Genomic DNA, 6,370 nt, shown 5'->3' with positions numbered 1-6,370 from the left:
TACAAAGGATGAAACACTTTGAAATGCAGTTTCCTCTCCCACCTCCACCTCCCCCTGGGCTAAACAAACACCCCTGGCTGGGAGATGCCTCCCCAACCCACAGGCAGGCTTTTGTTCTCAGGCCTTTGTCCAGGGCTGGGGAAGGGGCCAGGACCCCCCAGCCTCCCCAGGGACACCCATGCTGACAGGGTCCTGCGCTGCCTAGGATGCTGAGAGGGAGTCAGGAGGTGACAGCTGGCAGTGCGCCTCGCTGCAGGGCTTGGGGACACCCCATGAACCATCTTGGTCACCTCCAGCCACTGTCCTCCTCACGTGCCACCCCACAGCCACTTTTTGCTCATCCCTGGAAGTTACTCATGGGACAGGTCGTGGTCCATCCTGTCCCCACCGTGCGCCTCCTGGCACCCCATGAGCCACCAGCACAGCCTGCAGGCTCTGCACACTGGCAGTGCCACCAGCTCCCCGCCAGGGACACCCCCAGATGTTGATCTACACCCAGCACCCGAGGGACCCCGCAGGCAGAGGGGCACCATTGCAGGGACCCCACAGAAAAAGCCCAAGTGAAAAGTTTTGGGGTTTTGCAGAGGCCAATGGCCCCAGGAACCCATCAGGTGGCTTTTCATTTACATCCCAAAAGCCATTTTAATTACACCCCGAGGAGGGATCACTTCAGGGGGTTTCTTCCTGGGGCAAAAAGTTTCTGGAAAAAAAAGCCCTTTGAACAGTCAGACAACTCTGATGTGACGGAGGGGACCCCAGTGCCAGCATCAAACCTCTGGCCCTACTAGTGACACCATTGCTCTGTGCAAAAGAAATGCTCAAATTAACTCAAAGCAAAGGTGAGACTCAAAATGAACCTGCTGGAAACGAAACTTTGCCCCAGGGCAAACCATTTCTCCGGTGACCACGTTTGGAGGAAAACGGGATCCTTTGAGGTGTCTGTGTCATTCCTGCTTTGCACTGGGAATTACAACAAGAAAATAAATACCCTTTCTTTTTTTTGTTGAAACTGTTAAAGTGTCTCTAGGCTGAGTGGAAGCCATTTGCCCCAGCCTCACAGCTCCCTCCGTGTCCCTGTGGGGCTGGGCAGCCAATGCTGGTCCAGCCTCTCTGGCCAGCTGCGGCCAGGGATGTGCAGAGCCCTTCCAGACAACAAAAGCTCTCCATCTGCCTGATTTCCCACTGATTTCCTGCTGCCTTATCTCCCTCCGCGATGGCCAGGTTATCAGGAGGTGGAAGAGGCCCCAGGACACCCTGACCCCAATCACCGTGGGCCGGGAACCCGGCAGGGTGGGTGACGGCTGGAGGCAGGGTGGGGATGGGGGTGGGGTGGGGGGGTGGGGGGGGTAAAGCTTTGCAAAATAAGAAAGTGGAGGGCAGTTAGCACTCGGGGTCCCATCCTGTGTGGGGAAGAGCCCTTTTTCTCCCACTGATGCCTTCATTGCATTCAGTGGGGTGGGCAAAACCTCCCTGGGGAGCACCTTTGGAGCTGGGGTGAGCACCAAGTCCTCCAGCTGCCTCCTGGTCAACTCTGCCCATGGAACAGCCTGGGGGATGCTGAGCAGGGTGTGTGGGGCGAGCGGAGGAGGCTGGCCGGTGGGGAGAGCAGCCCCGCAGCTGAGCGCCGTGCTTGTCACCCAGACAAGAGATCAATAACTAATTTCACTGCAGCAGCAGCTCCGGTTTTTTTCCAATAATTGTGAGCTGGCGGTGGGGAATGAGGCTCTCAGCACCGCTCCACACCAGCCTGCACCCGATCAATCGCCACACCACTGGGGCAGCAGGAAAACTCATTTTTCTCCTTTTCTTCCCTCTCTCCCACCTCCTCCTGCTCCATCCCTCCTCCTCCAGGTGTGGCGCTGGCTGAGCCAAGGGCTGTGTTCCCACGCCAGGTCGTATGCAGGCTTGGGCTTTCCTGAGCCATCGCTGTGGTGGTGGGGGTAATGGCTGAGCCTCCTGTGCTGCCTCAACAGCCCTGGGTGCGTCAGTCCCCACCGCCTGCTGGCCGGACCCAGAGCCTTGTGCAGGGCATCGGTCCCAGCAGCTCGGGTGAAGGTGGCAGAGGAGCCGTTTCTCCTCTTCTCGGCAGGATCTGGGGCTCCTGAGGGTGCCCTGGCCACTGGGCTGTGACTTTTGGTGGCCCATTGATGCCTTTGTGTGGTCCAAGTGTGGTCCTTTTTGTTATAGCGATACAGAGGCAAATATCTAGGTTTTCATCCCCTGAGCAGCTGGTCTGCTCCAGCGCATAAGCCCTACTGAGTTTCTCCCATAACTACCCCTTTATACCTTCTGCTTCTATAACTCTGCAGTGCCTCAGTTTCCCCTCATATGTATCCATAAAAGACGGGGCTGAGAACATCCCCTCCTGCTCCCTCCCACGCCGTTAGGAGCCACCATGGCTCCATGTCCAGGGCAGAAGGTGTTGATGCTTCCCAGCTACCAGGGTAGTGCTTGGTTTCGGGGTCCCCAGGCTGATCTGTGGGGTCCCGCGGTCCCTGCGCCTGCAAGGCAGCAGGCAGCAATGCTGCGTGCTCAGCACCTCCCCAGGATTGAGAGATGCTCAGACAAGGGTGGAGAGCGGGGCACCTTTGGATCTCTCCAATACCCCCAGCCGGTTTTGGGTGAGGTGCTGCACTTGGATACTGCAGCAAGGAAGGCTCAGCAGTGGGTTTGTCACCACAGCATTTTCCAAGCCTGTCCAAGCACTGTACACCCAGTGCAGAGTAGAGCAGTGCAGCCCCTCGTCTTTTCTCCCTAATTTAAGAATCCCCCTTCCCTGGTTCCCCGAGATCATCCCCATGAATTAAACACCACCTTCACTGCAGAACACCAAGTGCTGCCTGCATAATTTCAAAGTTTTATTACTTGCCTTGAAGGCACTTATTGATCGGGGTCCTCTCCAGCTGATGGATCTTTTAGTATGGCCTGGGCTGGCCAAGCAAGGCTGAAATCTCAGCCTGTCCAGCTTAGCTAAGCATGACTTAAAAACGCCATGACATGGATGCTGGGACACCTCAGCTCCTGGGAGTGAGGTCTCCACGCGGACATCCACACCGGAGCTGTCTGCACTTTGAGATGCTTTTCAGCTTCTTAGTCTCAGCCCAAGAGCTGGTTCCCCCCAGTCCATGCCACATCCCTCATCAGGTGTTAATCCAGAGAATTATTTTCCTGGGAGGGTTTAAGATACCTTTAGGAATTGAGGTGAGGGCAGTCTGGGGGGTTTGCTGCCCTGCTGAGACTCCAGGCACTGCTCACCTTCACTCTGGGGCGTGGGGATGCTCGTGGGATTTGGGGTTGCAATGCCCAGTGTTGGGTGCAAGCGACAGCTTCCCAGTGAGCCCTGCTGTGCACACACACACACACACACACGCCCCAGCAAGGAACCCAGGGGCCTGCCTGCAGGCTTTACTGCGCAGTCCTCCGTGGCGGGCAGGCTGTTGTTTGCCCCTTGGCTTAGCTTTGGGAGGAGCTGGCAGCAGCCAGCATCGCCTTTGCGTTCAAGCTGTCCCTGCCACTGCTGGAGGATGTGGAGCTTCAAGGGCCACCAACCTGCCTTCGTACTGGGCAGTGGGTGCACGCCACTAGCCCAAGCACCCCCGCACCTCCTGATGCTGGCACCGGGCTCCCCTCACACAGCGCGGGGTCTGGTGGTCAGGAGCCCCCTTCCAGCGGCTGTTTGGCCCCAGAGAAAATGCAGCAGTCGGTGGTGAGCATGGCCGAGCCATGGCTCTGTGGCCGTAAAATTGGGCAATTCCACCCTCTCCTAATTTTTGTGCCCTCGGGGGGCCCCTTGCTCTCGCTCCTGGTTCCCCCTGTTCCTGGGGGTCCCTGTGCATGGCTGGGCCAAGGTTTGGGGGAGCAGGAGGAGGGCAGTGGGAGCCCCCACGGCTCCTTTAAGAAACCCACAACCAGTTCCAGAAACCACCTCAAGGTCACAGCAGGAACCTGCGGACTTGGCAGCAGCCAGCGAGGGAGGAGGGATGGAGGGAGGGAGGAAAGCAGCCTGAGATCAAAATGAAATCACAGCCAAGGAGAGGGGATGGCTGGTGGTGCAGTGGAGGGGAGCAGGAAGGTGGGGTGCAGCAAGCGGGGCATGCAGAGGGGTCCCACCCATGGGTGCCCCCCTGGGATTGCTGCGGTCCCGACCCCAGCACAGATCCCCCAGGCTTCGCTGTCTCCCGGCGCACAGCCCTGTGCTCTCCTCAATGCCGTCCAATGTGCCCATGGTGGTCCAAGCCAAGGAAGGTCCCCTTGTGCCCCCAGAGCCGCCCTGGGAATGCTGGAGTCACGTTCCTCCCACGGGACTTCCCGGGCCCTGCAGGAAGTTTTCCAGCTCCGACAGGAGCAAAGCAGGCAGGAACTGCCAGCCAGGAGGGTCGGATCCTGCAGCAGCTCATGGCACAGCCCACTCCCAAACCCTTACCTAATTTTCTTTTTAAAGCTGGTTTTTTTTTCTTTTTAAAGCTGGTTTTATTTTCAAAACAGCAGCTCCTGGAGTCCCGTGATCACTGCTGAGTGTCTGCCTTCCTCTCAGGCCAGGAGGACTTTTGGAGCTGTCCTCACCAGAGAGCACAAGGAGGAAAAAAATAAGTGTTTAAAGGCTCAAAACCCAGGAAGTTAATAAAAGATAAATAAAAAGCCCTCAGCATTTCATTTTTTTAATCTTTGGCACTGAAACAAACCTCACCATTCTGGGTCCTCTGACTTACCCTCTGGGCAGGTAAAGCCAGGTGAAGCGAAGGCACCAGAGATGAAATTAAACCCTCTTCAAGCCAGGATGCTCACAGCTGGGTTAGCCCATCCCCCTCCTGGCCCCGGGGCCTGATCCTGCCCCGTAGGCTGCAGCACATTTACCTGTGCAGGGAGCTGCTGGTTTAACACCCCCGGGGGCTTTCAGGGGAGAAGCAGGAGCAAAGCTCGGGCAGAGCCGACCCTGGAGGGTGGCTGTGGCCAGGATGGGGCTAAGCTGTGTCTCCAAAGCAGCTCATTCTGGTGTTGGTTTGGTGAGGCTCAATTTTAATTTTCATCAGCAGAATTAATCTGTGGAGTTATTTTCCCTTCCTCCCCCTCCCCTTCCTCTCCTCCCTGCTTTATACACAGAATTTGATCATTTCTCCCAGGAGCTCGGCACCATTAACATTCTCTCCCAATGCGTGTGAGCTGCGCTGCATCACCAAGCACCGCCAGTGCTGCCAGCTCCGGTACCCGTCCCCTGCTCAGGCAGGATCTGGCCATCAGCTTCTTCCTCCCATAGCCTGGGCCCCTCCATCCCCGAGTCCATGCCAGGCTGCCCCGGCACACCAAGGGACCCTGGCTGCCAGGATCCAGGGATCCAGCTCTGCTTGAGCTTGGACTTTCCAAGAAAATTAAAGCCGATGGGCTCTGGGAAGAGCACCCAAGCCAAGAGCCCATCGGCCAAATCTTGCAAGATTTGGTGGTTTTAAGTCACACAGATTGATAACCTGGGGCTTTCCTAGAGTTATCTAAATTTGCAGGCTTTGGGATTTCATTAATAAAGGGTAACAAACTATTATTATTATTATTATTATTAGTAGTAGTAGTAGTAGTAGTAGTATTGCTGCTGCTATTAAATATTGCAGACCAGGCTGCCTTCCCCAGCCACAGCACCAGGGAGCTGCAGTCAGCACAGCCCCGTCCAGCTGTCACCATGCCGGCCGTGTGCCTCAGCGCTGTATGAACTATAGGTCTGTGCACTATAGAACCATGTGCAATGTATGTAACCTGTATGGGAAGCAGCCTGTGCTGGGACTTTGCTTTCTTTGCTTAGCTGAGGTCTGAAGGGGCCCCAAGAGCTCAGGCAATTGGGAGTGAAGGAAAGAGGGAGCCTCATGGGTTTAACGCTTGGCTGGAGTGTGGTGGGGAGCACCATAGCCTGTGCCCAAACCCGACCAGGTTTCTCCCCTGGGGTTCCCCAAAACCCTTTTTGATCCCTGTTTCAGACCCTTCTCTCCTCTGCAGCTCCCCCAGCAGCAGCACTAACCGATGTGCAGCCACTGGCTTTGCATCCAAAGGGATGCTGATGGGCAGCAGCAGCCCCGTGGAGGGAAAAGGGACTTCTGCAGCAACTGCTGCCCTTCGGGTTTAATCAAAGGCAGCGGTGGCAGCACCTGCCTGTGTGCAGGCACAAAAGCCCTCCTGTGCCCACCACTCTTAACCATTGCCTTCCTGGACGCGAGACCTCCCGGAATGTCCCGCCTGGGAAATGAAATCAGCTCCAAATGGGAAGTGCAACTGAGCCAGCCCAGCCCAGGAAGACAAAAAGCAGCAAAAGAAAAACAAGTTCAGAAGCTGGAAGGGAAAAGAAAAGTTAAACCTTGCGTGCGCTGCCATCGCTGTCACCCCACACCTC

The sequence above is a fragment of the Phalacrocorax carbo genome, chromosome 18, assembly GCF_963921805.1.
Source record: "Phalacrocorax carbo chromosome 18, bPhaCar2.1, whole genome shotgun sequence".
NCBI lineage: Eukaryota > Metazoa > Chordata > Aves > Suliformes > Phalacrocoracidae > Phalacrocorax > Phalacrocorax carbo.
Note: the sequence above shows the minus strand (reverse complement) of the source record.